The sequence below is a fragment of the Ammospiza caudacuta genome, chromosome 4 (genome assembly GCF_027887145.1).
Source record: "Ammospiza caudacuta isolate bAmmCau1 chromosome 4, bAmmCau1.pri, whole genome shotgun sequence".
Classification (NCBI taxonomy): Eukaryota; Metazoa; Chordata; class Aves; order Passeriformes; family Passerellidae; genus Ammospiza; species Ammospiza caudacuta.
In genome coordinates, this window is record NC_080596.1 from 77,329,711 (window position 1) to 77,347,360 (window position 17,650).

The window sequence follows — 17,650 nt, forward strand, 5'->3', positions numbered from 1 at the left end:
CACTAGCTGACATATGGCTTTTGAGGGACAAAATCAGATAAGAAGGAGTTTAAATATTGAATCCACTTGCACAGGCTTTAACTTCGAAGGAAGAACACAGAGGCTTATTCTGAAGTCAATCATTTCAAAATGCAGTCAATAAAAGCAGTGTAAAAGAGCAGCTGGTAAGTACAAGCACGTGTCAAATGAACCATTGTGTTTTCTAGGAATGAGGGTGTAAGAAAGCCTGGTGATGGGACCACTCTTTTTCCTGCAATACTATACAGCTGAAACAGCAGCTTAACAAAACACCACTAAGATCAAGGGACATTTGCTGTTAAAGCCTAAGGGAATCACAGGCTTCCTTAACTGAGGGATTCTTAAGGCCTGAAGGAGCACTGAAAATGGTGTTTCAGCTTCTCTTTGTCTCCTTTCTTATGTATTTTTTATTTGCAGTTATTGGCAGAACTAAATCCCTCTTTCTACTAATTCTCAATTCATACTTTCACATGGAACAGGCTTAACAGTTGTTTAAGACCCATGACAAACTGGCATTCACAGGTCTGGAAATAGATATTTTTGTGCACATGTAAGAACAAAGAGGGTAGCAAGGATTTCAGCCTTAATATTCAAAGGAGTCCTTCAGGTGTTCAGATTTTGTGGCAGGGCTTACTTTGTTCAGTGACTTTTGAGAAATCTTTACCATGTTTCTGGTCCTTTTTTTCCATGCAGCCCTCAGAGCTGGCAGATCAGCTCCCCAAAGCTTTCATAGATTTAAATTAAAATGTAGATTGAATAGATTAAAATGTGTTCCTCTGCGGGGGAAAACGCCCTGCATGCCACTGTCACATCCAGTAAAACAGCTAAACTGCTGGGAGGGAGTGAAAGGAAATAATGTCCCTCCTGAGGGGAGCAGGAGGGCTTTCCTGCAGACACCAGAGTTCTGTCTTTAACTGCATGTCCAAGTCAAATAATCTTCAGCTTCCTTTGCAGAAGCAGGGAGGAATCAGATGGAAGAATCTCTCACAGCGTGGAAATAACAAGATTTGCACAGGTTAGTTGAGTTCTTTCCTCCATCCCCTTCTCCTTCCAGATCCTCCTGAAAAGAGCTAAAACAATCATCTCGAAAAATTAATAACACAATTAATAATCTCTAAAAAATATTCTCTTGAGAGTATCTGTTACTGGCAGTTCATTACACTACTTTGAGTGGGATTCTTGCTTTCACTTTAAAACTGGAGATGGTTTTGCCACTCGAAGGAATTTGTATTTGTTATAAAACACAGTGTGGTGGGGATGTGTCATTTCAGGAGCAACCTGCCTTTCACCAACACTACTGGTTCCTTTCACAGTGTAGTTGGAATCAGTCTCTGATTTCAAGAGACAGGAAAGCTTCACAGAGTGCTTAGAAACTCCCTCATGCTGAGCTGCTCCTGGCTTCTGGCTTAGAAGATGGGTCAAACAGCGTAATGGTACAGAATTATATCTCACAGTCTGATCTTCATCTCCCCAGGACCTGAGTTAATAAATCAGTGGAAAAGATTTTCATTAGATGTTTAGTTAATTTCTACTTTTATTACTGGGACAATATTTTTCTGTTAACTTGCTGATGTTCAAAATGTTCAAAACTCTTCTTTCAGGGATCTGCCAAAGTAATACAAGCAGTTTATAATTTGTAATTGTAAAATAGTCCTTTTATTTTTGCTGGAGATACCAGTATTTTGTAATAGAATTTTGTATATTCGTGTAATATCTCGTACAAGTATTCACAGAAGAAAATATTGTTGCATTATTTGCCTTTGAATGGAAATTTCCCATGAATATAAATTAAACTACTTCACACAAGTGAATACAGTACAAACACAATTATGCCACTGTGTTTCTTACATATTTTGGCAAATTAGTAGGATCTGGTTATCCAATTTATGATGTTCTGCTCCCATAATAAATAATATGCGAACCCATTAAAGCTACATTTCTCACATATCATTACCTACAATAGACCAGCACATGCGCAAACATAATCTCCTCCCCAAAGCCAGATACTCTACATCAAACCTCAGGATTTTCTATGTGGCCTGTTTGTAATATCCTTGGAACCTGGGGAGTGAAAATGATTGCTATATGTTTGAGACCTACAAAATGCTGGGTTAATTTTTCCAAATGTCATATATGTTTTCCACTCATCAGAGTCATCTGAGTTTTCACTCAGTGTCTCCCACCATTAGACACAATTATTAACCTGCTAATTACCAGCAAAGAGCTGTCCCTTTATTGCTAGCTTGCCTGGAGAGAAGGCAGCTCAGGGGACACGTTATGGTCTCCCTGGCAGGAGTTTGCAGCCAGGTGGGGATTGTTCTCTTCTCCCAGGTAAAAAGTGACAAAATGAGAGGAAATGGCCTCAGGTTGCAGCAGGTGAGGTTTACCTTGGACAATAGGAAAAAAAATTTCACAGAAATGTTGAGCATTGGAAGTCTCAGGGAAGTGGTGGAGTCACCATCCCTGGAGATGTGAAAAAAGGAATGTGGGTATGGTGTTTGAGTGCATGGCTTAATGCTGGTACTAGGCTGACAAGTGGACTTGATGATCCTAAAGGTCTTTTCCAACTTTAACAACTATAATCCTATGAAAACTACAGGTAGACAAAATATTTTCTACCAATATAATATCTTCCAGCTCTGGCCTCTACTCAGAAATGTCAGACCACTTCTACTCTCCCCTTCCCTTACAGAAAATAGCAGGTAGCTTTCTTAACATTTTTCAGCAATTAATCTTCAGACAATTTTATATTCTTTGCCTTCCCCATTTAAAAAAATAAATAAATAAGCCTACCTTGACAGTGAAAAAATAGGGGATAGAAAGGTTAAATGGTTTGCTCATGGTTGCACTGGAGCTCTGTGGATGAGGCATTTCCTGCAGCACCAGAGCAGTACTGAAAGCCACCCTTCCTTTGGACAATAGACACCAAAACTTTTGCAAATATCCATGAATTCAACCCCAGAGCAGTGCTGCTCCTCCTGCCAGCAGCACCACCTCCCACTGCACAAAAGCAAATTGCAGTTGGAGCAAGAAGAGCTGGTACTGTCACCTCTGCCTTTGCTGTGCGTGGAGAAAGCAGCACCTGAGCTTCCAAAGTCTCCCCTCAGCCACAATCATTTGTGAATTATCATTTGTACAAATGTTCTCACCCTGTTCCCTTCCTGACCAAGCTCAGAGGTGTCAGTGCTACTGCAGCCATCCAGCAACTGTTTACTACATAATCCTCCACTGCATCCCACTGACGGCTTTCCTTGGAGGGAAACAAACATTCTTACAAATACAGATGACATATGGAATTATAAAACAGCCTGTTGGGTAAATTAAAGATCTCCTTTATCCTCAAAAACATCCAGCTTTACAAGTCTAATGTGGAGCGCTGTACAATGCCAGATACATTTGGAAACCATCCCAGCTATCACTTTGAAACTCTGCCTATTTAAAAGTTTTGGCAACTTTAATCGCAGCCACAAAAGCTTCAGCAAAATTGCTGTTTTAATGAGACCAGTTCTGCCAGGAAGCGACAAAGCAACTGATGCCATCTGTTTGCATCTACCCACATTTCATCTATTAATGTGAGCCAAACTTACAGTCATCAGTATTGTTTTACTGGGATCATTATCTGGCCTAAAAATAAGCTATGGGTCTTATTCACTGCTGAAGTAACTGAAATCAGCGTTCTTGCACCAGATATAAGCTTGATCCAATGTGATTTTGGCCAGAAGAGAAACCAGGAATGGTTCAGCTCCACATGCCATGAATGCAAGTGAACCTTGGCTAAGCAGATAAATGCTTTCTTCACATATGCATTACAAGCTGAAAACTAACTACACCTGTGGGTCACGGTGTCTGTTTTCTGAATCGCTGTGAACTTAAAATAGGTGGAATAGAAACAAGTTAAAAGATGTTACTATTTTCCTGCGCTGCTATCAAGTTTCTAGTCAATGACCCAACATGAAGTAGCTAAATAAATCCAACTGGCTTCTTTTCTATGCATTCTCTCTCAGGATACTTTTTCCCACTTATTTCATGCAGTTATAAAACCTTTGGACAGTTGTAACGATAAAACATGGATATTACTGCGACCTGAGTGGGTCGCAGTTGGTGAGAGAGAGACGGTGAATCTTGTTTCTTGAATCAGAAGGCTTATTTATTAATATATGATATAATACATTATAGTTATACTAAAAAGAATATAGAGAGAGGTTTGCAGAGCAGCTAGCTAAGCTAAGAAGAGATAGAAAAGAACCCACAACAAAGTTGTGGCCAAGGACTCAGTCCCCTGGCTTGAACTGATGATTGGCTCTTAATTATAAACATAGAAAATGAGCCAATCAAGGTGAATCCTATTGCATTCCACAGCAGCTGATAATAATTGTTTACCTTCTCTTCGGGGGCCTCTGGCCTCCCGAAGATGCAGAAATCTGAAAGGAAGGATTTCTGTGGAGAAATGTCTGCGACACATGGATATGGGCATTAGTGTCTGTTACTTGAAGGCAAAACCTAAAACCATTAATTGATTTGACGCTCCAGAGAAAGGCACTGCAGAGAGATGTCAGCTTGCATTTGGTGATGCCTCTGTCTGCACGCTGAGCAACTGCAGTAACCAGGGCTGAGAGGGAACTGCAGGAACCGCAGCAATTCCGGGGCTCTGATCCGAGGCTGAGCTCCAGGTGCATCTCAGCTCCCGCACAGGCAGCTCTGCAGGTACAAATTCCCGCTCCCCACCTCCCCATTCCACCTCCCTCAGCTGGACCTCATCTTCTACCCTCTGGGAGGCTGACACGTGGGCTGAAAGGAAATCAGAGCCAGATCCACCAAGATCCATGCCCTGGTCAGAGCCAGGGCTGTGGAGGTGCATTGAAGCCCAGCTGACCTGCAGCTTAGAGCAATCTAAAAGTTGCTGGGATTTTAGCTGGCTAGAGACTGGGAAAGTACGAGGCCGTGGCTAATTCCGAGTCCTGCACCTGCAAGGCAGCGTGTCCTTGGGCGTAGCTGTAGTATGATAACAAATAGTGAAAGAGGCGTGAGAAAAGAGAGATGTAACCCCTGAGGAATGGGGAAGAGCTGGTGGTGTGGTGTGGCCAATGGACGGTGTAAATGACAGAATATTCATGAGCTCATCACTTGCTGTGTAAGTGTCTGATGCTCTCTGCAATAAACGGAGCTCGCTGATGACTCAGATTGAGCCCCGAGCTTTCCCCGCACCCTACAAACGGCTCATCCCCGACAAACGGCTCATCCTGCAACAAAAAAATCTCAGAATCAATTGTTTGGTTGGAAAAGAGCCTTTAGATCACTGAGCCCAACTCATCAGAGACAGCTCTGCGCATCTTGTGCTTCAAAACTCCCTGAAGACCGTGGAGGGCAGAGGTGGAGCTGCTCAGGCAGGGATGATGTGAGCTCGTGAGGAACAGCAAGCGCTGTCTGCCCTGGCTGGCAACACACATCCTTCCTCCTGGGATAGTTGAGCCTAATAAGATTAATAATTTAATCTCATTTTTGATGGCACGAGATCATCCTCACACAAAAGGAGATGGACAGACAATCTCTAACCAAATGTTAACAAAAAATAGGGCTAAGCAAAGCAAAAGAAGAAAAGTTGTAGGCTGTTTAATGCCTGTAAGATCTGGAATAAGACGTTTCTAGTGGATGGAGAAACTAATTTTCCTGGTTTCCGGGTTGTTTCCCACACATAAGAAAAAATATGTGTGGAATCACTATTCTCCAACATTTTAAAACATAATTTACTATAAGCAAGATGTTAGTTTCCTTGGCTGAATGCAGACATTGTCCTGCAATAGGGATAATTCTTCCCAGTTCCTCGGGCCTCTCATAAATTTATTTCTTACTTGTTCAAAAAACCACTTATGATCACCTACATCCTCTGAGTTAATGGTACCATTTTTTCTTGTTGTTTTCAGCTTATGTTATGATCTCTGAGACTATACTGGATTTAGGGATTTCAATTTGGTCTTTAGTGGCTCATATATACCACAAATTTAATACATATCACTGGGCAAAGGCTAAAAAAAAGAAGTGCAGCTGAGGCTGGCATTTCTGTAAAAGCCCAGAGTGCTGTAGTGCATTGGCAGGCTAATCTGTCATGGCTAAGAATTATTATATTCATAAGTCTATACCACACAAACTGAATCCTCTGATCTAAATTAAATTACTCTGGTTTCATGGCAGTGCTACTTATATTGCATTACAGTCCATTATCCGTGGCCTTGTTCTGCCCATAAGTGATGACAGATTCCAGTTCCTTGCACAGTTATATTGGCCATTTGTTTTCAGTGCTACAACAATAGGCACAAACGAGTCTCTTCTGTAAAGCTTTGGTACAGCTTGAACCACATATTCTGCTTTTCAATCAAACATTTTTAAGACATCAATCTTCTTTTTTCAACACTATTTCTTTTATATTGCATGCCTGATCCTTAATCATCAAGATTTCGCTAAGCTGTGACATGAGCAAACTTTTCCATCATCTTCTGCCCCCTTAATGCCAAAGTCCACAATACTTCTATTATTTTAAATCACCAATTGTAGTTCACATTTTGTTTAAGATATTAGCATGTCATGTTGGTGCTGGTTCCCCATAAACACAATAAGCTGCAGTTTTGAACCCAGATCACCTAAAGCATCACTGGGATGGATGCTCCCAAGGGTACAAGCACTGCAGCACTGTGGGAGAAGCACTCCAGGCTCCTATACCAGCCTCCAGGAAAAAAAATGGTGCAAATGAGCACATTTAGGGTAAACTCCAGAGAAAATTTCTTCCTAACTGCCCAGGCCTAGGCATTATATCAAGCTCTGGAAAAGAAACATAGCAAATAATTATGCAGAATGAGAAATGCAATTTAAATTTTTTTTTAAGATTAATATTATTTTCTTAGTGCAAGAAGAGGTTTGTGATGGCTCGGGCAGTGTGGTAGTGGGGTGCCAGCAAGGGAACATCATTCAGTAGTTGCACTTAGAAAGGAAACCACTGATTTCTAGGAACAGCACATTCCCCTGCTTTGGATGCTGTGCTGCTGTATGGGAACACCCAAATAATCCCCCCAAATACATTGACAAAACCCCTGCTGTCTAGCATCCATAAACACAGACTTATCCTCCAAACATAAAAGAGAGACAAACCACAATCTGTTTGATTTTAAAACAGCAATTTAATCACTGCTGTAAACTCTTTCTTTAGAGTTGAATCCAGCCCACCATCCCTGTTTGGGAAGCTCTGGGGCTGCCTCTGCACAGCTGGTTGGAGCAGCCCCACTGCAGCTGCCTCACCAGAAATGCAACTGCAGCAGCTCCACCGGTTCACAGTGGCTGCACTAACTCTTACCAGCTGAGCACTTGAGCCTTTATCTTGTTTGGACTGCAGAACAGACACCAGGTTTCAGCAGCGTGAGTCTGCTCCAAACAAAGCGTTGGTCTTTTTGGGGTCAGGGTTTGCTGGTCCTCCTCTGCTGCAGGAGCGTGGAGCTCTGGTGACAAATGGCATCCAATACCTGCAGAAATGCTGGATGTGGGAAATGGAGCAGCCACCACATGGGTGCTACCGACATGAAACCGGCCCCGTGTGCCAGCTCTGCAATAAAGAACACTTTGTTCCTGCCTGGCCTTGGCAAGCTTTTAACCCTGGCTAATTCGACATTAAAGGTACGCTAGCTGTCTCAGATCCGCATTGTTAAAGCCAGCTGGACGTGCCAAAAACTACAAAGGGGAGCAAGCTTTTTGCCTACACAAATAATACTGACTGTCACTTTGTATCAGGACTTAATCCTGTTAATGAGCTGCAGGCGGGGCAATTTCCCTGATTGAATATGTTTTTCCGAGCCCATTTCCACTGACTGTATTGCCTGCTGATGGCCATAAGGTATGGGCTGCAATCTGGACTCCACTCTCATTCAGCAGTTCATTTCTCAGAGTGCCTTTTGCTTCCACATCCACTCAATCCTGTTATCTCTCCCACTGCCACAAGGAAATGCTGTTCCCATTCATTGCAGGCTTTCCAAGCTGTATTCAGATTTGCACCAGGCTGCACGTTCATCCCTTGTGCTGTGTAAAGGATTTTGGGGGGGGTTTCACCTGGTTTCACACTGGTTCTGTTCTGCTGTACTGGATATTGGAAATTTCACAGGATTTCATTCATTCATTCATTCATTCATTCATTCATTCATTCATTCATTCATTCATTCATCAGCAATGAAAATTAAGTAAATTCTTTGGTTATTCCACTTCAGATCCTAAGAACTCACATTGTGCTGCACGGAAACAGGCCCATGGATTGGGTAAGTTTAACACCTGATTATATATAAAGATTAGTCCAGGAAACAGATTTATATTAATAAAAATCTATTCTTATTTTTCATTTACGTTGGATTAATTTGATCCTACCACAGTTTCATGGATGTAGAAGCAACAAGTTTCTCTTTGCCTCTGAAAACAAATGGTTGGATCCATTTCCCTATTTATGTTATACGAACATCCTTGGAAGGAAAAGAGAACTCCAGCAGATGAGAAGATGCTACCTCAGCTCCCTGGAAACTGGGAGAGCAGGTGTGCCTGCACTGATCCTGCTCAGGATCCTGCAGCAGGCTGAACAGCTCTTTGCCCAGGTTTTGCAATGTGGCATCCTGGCTCTTCTAGCTCCACTTGCTCTCCCACAAAGAAAGGGATAAGAGAGGAGGCAGCCAGGATGCTTATTTACCCGTCCTCTGAGTAAGAATCTATTATTTCAGGTAAAACATTTTGGTTTTATGACAGTGTTTTTGGTGGTTTTTTTGTTTGTGGGGTTTTTTTTGTTTTGGTTTTTTGGGGTTTTTTTGTTTTTTTTTTTTTTACAAAGGAAAAATATAAAAACCTACGTATATTTTTCATGGATATGAATGTCAAGAAAATCACCACTCTGAGGAAAACTCACTTCTTTTCACTGCAAACCAGTTCTCCACTGAAAACCCTCTGAAGAGCAGTGCTGGTTCTAGGCATGGAGCCTGCACACACCTAATGTCCCAGATCACCACCACAAATCATCTGCTGCTTGTTTCTAAACCAAGCACCGGAGAAAAAGGGCTATTTTGGATTAAAGGGACAAAGCACCACCCTGAGCACAGGAACTAACAAAAGGCTGGCCTCCAGCAGGCCACCATCTCATCTTTGTTTGTTTTTACCTGAATTCGATTGGAGCTGCAGCGTGATTTCACCCTTATTGGGCACTGGGAAGGCTCCACAATGTAGCACTAAGCTCAAGGAAAAGTTCAGAGAGAGTTCACAGCTGATTAGAGCTCTCACAGCAAAGGAACCCGGATGGTGAAGTGGATTCTCGGGTGTCTGATACGACTGAGCTGCACTGGCGTGGATTTTTACACGCCTGAACACTGTTGCATCCAGCTGCTGTATTTCCCTCACTGGGGAACTAATAAGTGCTGTTCTTCCCCTCCCAGTTTGCACATAATGTTTACTGAAAAATCATGGAGAACTCTGTTAAAAATATCAGAGTTACACGTCACATAAATATTTATGTCAGAGCAGCATAACAAGGCATAACTGGGACCCCAAGAATGGGTATGTGTAGCTACTATGCATTTACATAGTTCAGCAAATAGTACATGTTTAGTATGGCCTATTTTTGGTATGACTTCTCTAACTAAATTGTAAAGTTAAAGTGAGTTGTATTTTTGTTCTCTTAAAAATAATTATTGTTAGGCTAAATGATCAGAAGTCAAAGATACATTTGGTATTGCCTAAGAAATACCATCAGGTTTACAGAAAAGAATTCACACACAACCCATGCTAATTGCTGAGAAAACCTTTGTATTTGTTGCCTCCCCAGTTATAATGATCTGATTGTGAGAAGTCTGGCTACTTAGGAAATGTGTTGCAAAACACATGCGTGTGTCCCTGTTTTCACATCACCAAAACCTGGATGTGGGCAGGAACTCTGAGTGTGGCTGGCAGCTTTTCACCCCGCCTGACTCCCACAGAAAGGTTTTCTCACCCTTCAGTACAAAAGAGACTCGTTGCTCCATTTTAAGAGTGACTGTTGGCAGCAAATAGTTGTATCCAAGGCTCCCCTGCCAAAAAGGCTTCCCAAAGAATAAAATTCCCGCTTGGGAATATAAAAAAAATTAAAATTCCCATCTTGGCTCAGATGGTTGGGCTCACGAGTCGCTCCTGCCCTGCTTGGCTGCAGTTTGGGGCTGTGAGAGGGAGATCAGAGGCTCACGAGATGTTTTCTGTCTCTGCTGGAGTGAATTCACTGCTGATGCTCTGTGATAACAAAATCTGCCCTGTGCCCACTGACCTGGCTTTATGTGTGCTGTGTTGATGTGCTCCCTCAGCATCTGCTCATCGCTGCTTAAAAGATGTAAGATATTTCTATTCTCTGGAGAGTCAGTTTTCACTGTCTCAGGGTATAAAGAATGTGGATTAAGCACTTTATAAAGTTTGGGGAAATATAGCTAGTACAGCAATATTTCATTAAATGTGACTATGCAGTGTGTCCCATTACATATGGTGTATTCAAAAAGTTCAAGAGCAAATAAGTAAAATAAAACATATATTAGCATATCCCAAGAAAGCTCTAAAGCACTCCATGAAAAATTCTGTGGTTTTTTCCTTATTCATAAGCTAATTAATTTTTTGGAAACAGGCTGCAATTATGAATTTTGGAAACTAAGTGAAGCACAGCAGGGACTCCAGTTTACTGCCCAGCAAAAACTGTGACTCTTTTAACAGTTCTGACAGGCACAGCTGAGTCTTACAAGAGCTATTCCCTTCCCTCAAACATTTTTTTTTGTCCCTTCAAACAGTCTGTTGCCATATTAACAATCCAATTGTGCAAATGAAAATTTGCACTTACCCCATCATATTGTCAGGAGCTACCTTCTGATTTATATATTTCTCAACTGATTCCCAAGGAACACTGCAGGCATTAACCACTGCAAACAACAGGAAGGTTTTCAATGTGTGTATGCTTTACACACAGTCTGTGTCTGTTGGTGACATTTATTTTACAGCCTCTCTCTTTAGTGGTAATATTTGCAGCCCCATCATCAACGACCAAGGTAAGGGTTTTAAGGGAACAGTAGCTTGAAACAAAGATTGCCTCCAAGAACAAGGGCTCGAATGAGGCAATAAAATGTTTGCACACATGAAAAATACCTATGAATTCACTCCTTGGTCTGAGCTACAGAGGCAGGATGCAGGAACAGATTTCCCTGCTGAAGAGTTGCAGTGATTAATCACAGCCCGTAGGAAAGCTGCTCTGATGTTCTGCAGGGGAACTGCAGGGCCACCAGCATGCCAGGACACCGCCATGCCAGGACACCACCATGCAAGGACATCACCATGCCAGGACATCACCATGCAAGGGACATCACCATGCCAGGACACTGCCATGCCAGGACACCGCCATGCCAGGACACCACCATGCCAGGACATCACCATGCCAGGACACCACCATGCAAGGACATCACCATGCCAGGACACCGCCATGCCAGGACAGCGCCATGCCAGGACATCACCATGCAAGGACACCGCCATGCCAGGACATCACCATGCAAGGACACTGCCATGCCAGGACACCACCATGCCAGGACACCTCCATGCCAGGACACCACCATGCAAGAACACCACCATGCAAGGACACCACCATGCAAGGACACCGCCATGCAAGGACACTGCCATGCCAGGACACCGCCATGCCAGGATGCAGGAACAGATTTCCCTGCTGAAGAGTTGCAGGGATTAATCACAGCCCGTAGGAAAGCTGCTCTGATGTTCTGCAGGGGAACTGCAGGGCCACCAGCATGCCAGGACACCGCCATGCCAGGACACCACCATGCAAGGACATCACCATGCCAGGACACCGCCATGCCAGGACACCGCCATGCCAGGACATCACCATGCAAGGACACCACCATGCCAGGACATCACCATGCAAGGACATCACCATGCCAGGACACCGCCATGCCAGGACAGCGCCATGCCAGGACATCACCATGCAAGGACACTGCCATGCCAGGACACCACCATGCAAGAACACCGCCATGCAAGGACACCACCATGCAAGGACTCCACCATGCCAGGACACCTCCATGCCAGGACACCGCCATGCCAGGACACCACCATGCCAGGACACCGCCATGCCAGGACACCACCATGCCAGGACACCGCCATGCCAGGACACCTCCATGCCAGGACACCACCATGCAAGAACACCACCATGCAAGAACACCACCATGCAAGGACACCGCCATGCAAGGACACCACCATGCAAGGACTCCACCATGCCAGGACACCGCCATGCAAGGACACTGCCATGCCAGGACACCGCCATGCCAGGATGCAGGAACAGATTTCCCTGCTGAAGAGTTGCAGGGATTAATCACAGCCCGTAGGAAAGCTGCTCTGATGTTCTGCAGGGGAACTGCAGGGCCACCACCATGCCAGGGCTCCACAGAGGCTTCCCCGAGCCAGCACAGAGGCGACTTTCTGTCCCCTGCACACCTGCCACAAAGGTGCCAGCAGCTGCCAATTCCAGAGACTCTGAACTCATTTCTGAGCCCCAGGGGGCTGCTGTCTCATCCAGTGTGCAAAAAGGCTTCAGCAGACGGATGCCTTAGCATTAATTGTTATTAGCTGTCTCTGATTCATGGTGTGAAAGGGAGGGGCTGTGGTTTGCCAGTTTCCAGTTTAGTTAAACTGGAAATACACAGCAGCTTTCCCCTAAATCTACAACCGTGGTATCAATTTTGACAAGAACACGTGAAGATGCAGCTCCCTGTGCACCCATGGCAGAGTAGCAGCCATCAGCCTGTGCAAACACCCCCTCCTGTCTCACACAATCCTGCAAAATGTGCATGGATGGGCTCTTAAAATTACTTTGAGGGCTCCTGTAGTTCTTTCAGAGGCTGATGTTCTACTACCCAGCATATTGGGTATGGCACAGGTTGGGAAAACACCAATTAGGTTAAAGGGAAAATCCTTATTATATGTAAAAGCTTCTTTATATTTCAGTAACACATTTTCCACAAGAACCATTGAAAACCCTGACAAAGTGATATATGAGCAAATAAAACTTGAGTTTACAGCATACAGACTCACATTTTCTGATTTTTTTTCCCTCAAAACTCAGTGCCAACTGTTTTCTTTGCCATTTTTCTCCAAACCCCCTGTGCCAACCAAATGTCATTGATATGTGACTTTCCACACAGATAGATGGCATTGCAATTTTTCAAAGTACTAGACTGTGGCTATTAAGCATATTGCTTTAAACTTGCACCAAAATGAGAGGATATGAAGGAAGCAGACAGTTGGCAGAACTAGCCTTTCTACCACATATGTCAGCAAGAACTATAGCTTGGGAAAATGATGATTTCTGGAATATAGCACTAATGTATTTACCGTATGCCGGGCTAGAAGCTTTTTACATTCATGTTAGCAATGCAACTTGGTAATTTCACACAGGCAAACTGCAGGTCTATTTTTATTTTTTATAAAGATTTACTGTATAGGGCTGTAACATGGCTAGACTGTGTTATTTTTACCCACACACCCCATAGACTCTACTGGTAAGCTGTGAAATGCTGTCAGAAGGAACAGTAACTGCACTACACTTGTGGAAAACGCAAGTCCTCTGCATTATAAAGGTTATTTGCCTTGTCTCTTATTCATTTACCTATTTCTTTCTTAGAAAAACTGCATAATTTCTAAATGACCTGCCATTACTAGGAACTGCAGAGACTCTAACAGAAAGATAAATAAACAGATAAAAAGCTGGAAATGCCCATTTCAGAGCTTACAATGAAAGAAGTGAGTAAGGCAGAGCAGGTCTGCATATCTATGCCAAGAATGATACCAGAACACAGAACAGTAGAAGCCTTGACCAGGGGCATTTAAACAACTCTCATTCAGCCATTCCAGTCTCTCTCTGCTTTAAACACCTTCTGCTGCTAACATTGTATGGGCAACAGCAAAAAGGAGAACACACAAGAACATCTGAGTACACACAAGGAGCAAGACTTAGAGGGATGTAGTTCACATTGAGAACATTCCTTGATACTCCTGGCTGCTTTTGTTCTTCCTTCCTTTATCCCGTCCTCCATCTCTTAGCCAGGTTGTTCTTCCTCTCCGCTGCACCACCCTGATTTATAATGTTCCCACGTTACAGGAGGTGACCTCCTGAGAGCTGACACCCCCAGGCTGGGCCCTGTGTGCAGATTTAGGTCAAGAACAGTTGAAACTGGTCTGGGTAATCCCAAATCTGTTCCTCACTCCCATCACACCAAGCCATGCCTGTCGTCACCCACAATGACTCTTGGAGCTCTGTCCTGCTTGTTTCAAAGTGGTTGAGCTCAGAGGAGCTGGAGATGGCTGAAATATTATTTGTTTTACCGTATTTTGCACAGCCAAATGCATAAAGACACAGATGTACTTCGACCATCTCCAAAGTCAGCTTCTGTTTGGCTCAACACTGAGCTAGGCAAGGATGTGAAACATGGCTAAAATGCGTGCTCGGTTAAGGCAGGGGCCAGAAAAAGCTTTTAGGAATGTCTAGTGGGACTGATTTCCTCCTCTCTTTTGTGTTTTTTCCTGCAGATGACTGAACATGGGGATAGACAGCCCTTGATCCTGTTGTGGAGACTGCCCTGATGGGAAATGTGCTGTGTGCCTCTATCTGGGAGGGCCTGGGCTGGTTGGGACAAAACATTGCCAGTGTGGGGCAATTCTCCAGAGTGCAAGGAGGAACCTGAACCTCTCAGCACTGCTCATTTTCTGCAAAACTGTTTTACATGTGGGCCTTGACAGCACTGGTGGCTGGTTTTAGAGTTTTGCAAGGTGGACCATGATGTAGGACTGTCAATCCTTTCTAGATCTGGTGGCTTCTGAACAGTTCTATGGCAGCAAGGTCAGAGGGCTGCTGCTTGCTGGGGACAGGGGCTGTGAGGGACCTTCCCCATGTCCCGTGTGTCAAAAAGGAAAGCAACCCTCTCCACTTGCAGAACAGAAAGATTTTTCCTGTTTTGCCGGTGGTAAAGTGTGACTTGTGAGTGACCTGCTAACAGAACTTTTTCACTGACTCCTAACACTGAAAAGCTTTTCACATTTCACACTCAGAGTCATGTCCTTCCCCACCTTGTCACCACACAAATTTTCCATTTTGTTCCAAAAAAGTTATTTCCCCATCCCTCCAGATGCCAGACACCCAGCTGGCACCCTAGGCCCTGGTCCTACTTTAGTACTGAAGTTCAGGACAAATATTTAACACCATTTCAAAGGACAGATTACCAGAGCTTTAGACATAACCAAGGGAAGAGTTGCCCAAGGCTCACGTGACACACGAGACAAAGGATCCTCGGGGCAGAACCTTTTCCATGGAGACACTCAGCAAATCAATCCTGTTGTTACAAAAGGTGTTTCCCTGCAAAATGCTGTAGCAGTCAGGGGTTCCAGTGATGCAGATGATTTACTCACAGCAGTGCTAAGTCTTTCTGGAGTTGGTGGGATACCCAGCAACCCTAAAGGCACAATGTGGAGGAATCCCAAACACTACAGCATGGACATGAGCAGTGTCCTCCTATTGGCACAGCAGTTTTTATCTGCACAAAAGAGATTTGCAGAAAGACTCTGGCACAATGGACCACGAGAAACAGCATGTGCTCCAAAGGCACACAAAGCTGATCCGCAGACTGAAACATGTTGGCATTTTTGACACAGAGACCACAGAAGGAGAGAATTATCAAATTGCATTTCCTCAGGTCAGGAGCAGGTTAAATTCTAGAGGGAAAATAGAGCTATCACAGATAAACCAACAGCGCTGCATCTTGATGAGTTATGGCATTCTTTCCTGACTGCCAGAACAAGAGAGTTCAAAAATAAGTGGTAGCAATTTCACTTTTTAATTGGCACAATTGTAGAAAATGCTCCTTGGCAAGTATCAGGTATTATGTCTAACAGACCAAGCATTTGTCTGCAACAGACTTCCTTTGTGTCACACAGGAATAAATAGACACGATGCTGCCTTCTATGGCATAAGCATCACCTTGTGAGGGAGATGTGATGACTGTGAAATGAAGCTGAAGTTGGCAACGATAATGCAAACAAGAGGATACCTTCAGCATGAGTGCTGACCCCATTGCATGAATAGCACGATTCTGTCTGTAATAAAATCCTCTGCTATTGTCTGTGTGTGCATAAAACACCCTTGTAGTGAAATATATACTTGTGTTCTCTCCCAGAAAACTGAAAAAGATAAATTAGTGCCCTCTTATGCCTCGAGGCCAGAAAGCTGCAGACAGAAAATGAGAACTGGAGGTCAGTTCAGTCTGTTTCTCAAAGTTACACAGCACAGCTTCAGCTGCTGCTTCTTAATGCTGAAGTCTTGAATATCCACTGTGCATTGCCAAGGTCCTCTGTTCAGAAATTTACAAAATTAATAAACAATTTATTCCTTCAGACCACTACTGCTTACCCTCCCCTGCTTCCATTTTCACCTTTCACATTCCTGAAAACTCCTGCGCCTGAGCCAGTTTTAACTTCCAGTGACCTTACGTAGTCCCTCACATTCGCTGTTCACCTGCGGGTGCTTTTCTGATGTTTCACATTCGGACTGTACCTCACATCCCTGCTCATCCCGTCACCATCTGCACTTTCCACGTAAGCTCCAGCCCGGATTTCAGTCCCCTTGGCCCAAGAGCAGCGAGGAGCGAACGTCTTTAGAGGGAGCTCAGCACCCTCTGCTGTGTCCTCAGCGAACTGCAAAGTTACTCGCACATCAGGACCAATTCCTCGCAAAAACAAGGAAAAGTCTGTGAAGAGAGATGCTAGGAGAGTGATGTAGGGACTTCTGTGCCTGTTGGAAGATAGAACAAACCTTGCTTTTTTTCCCTTCTCCTCTTCTTAAAGAGTGAAATACTGAATACATTATTTTCAACTTTTTTGAACAAATGATAGATGCATTGAACTTGGCAAATGACATTCCTCAAGCTTTTACCTTTTTAATTATTTTTTCCTACCTATTACTTTATTTTATATAAGAGCCACTTAGATGTAAGTTTTGAAAAGAATCCCATTATATTCAGTTCATTAAAATTTTTTCATTTTTTTTCTGAAGCAAGAGGGAATGACATCCTCTGAGAAGCAAGAGGATGTCATTCAAAAGTGATAGCTCCAGTGCCTTTGATTTCTTCCTCAAACTACATTGTTTCTCTTCAAAGTGAATTTCAAAGCTGTAGAATTTCTGAAGATGAAGTTGCTGGATTTTTTTTTCTTCAGGATTAGACTGTGGGCTCAAATAGATTAGGTAATACATGTTAAGTAGAAGATACTACCAGAAGATACTACCAGACATTACTAAGTAGTTCAAAGCAGCAAGAAATAAGTATCTATTTCCATACTACATTTCTTTTCTTTATCGATGTTCCAAGTTCTCAGCCTATAGCTAAAACACAGTCTGCCTGTGTCCAGCTTTCAGCACAGAAAAGGGAAACTGATGATGACCTGAACCATGAAGATTGTTACTGAATTTGAGTGGAAACCACTGTGGTGAGCAAGAAACAGGAATCATTCTGTTCTCTATGAATATTCACATCTCTGAATGACAGGGTGATTCCTTGTTGTTGTGACTGAT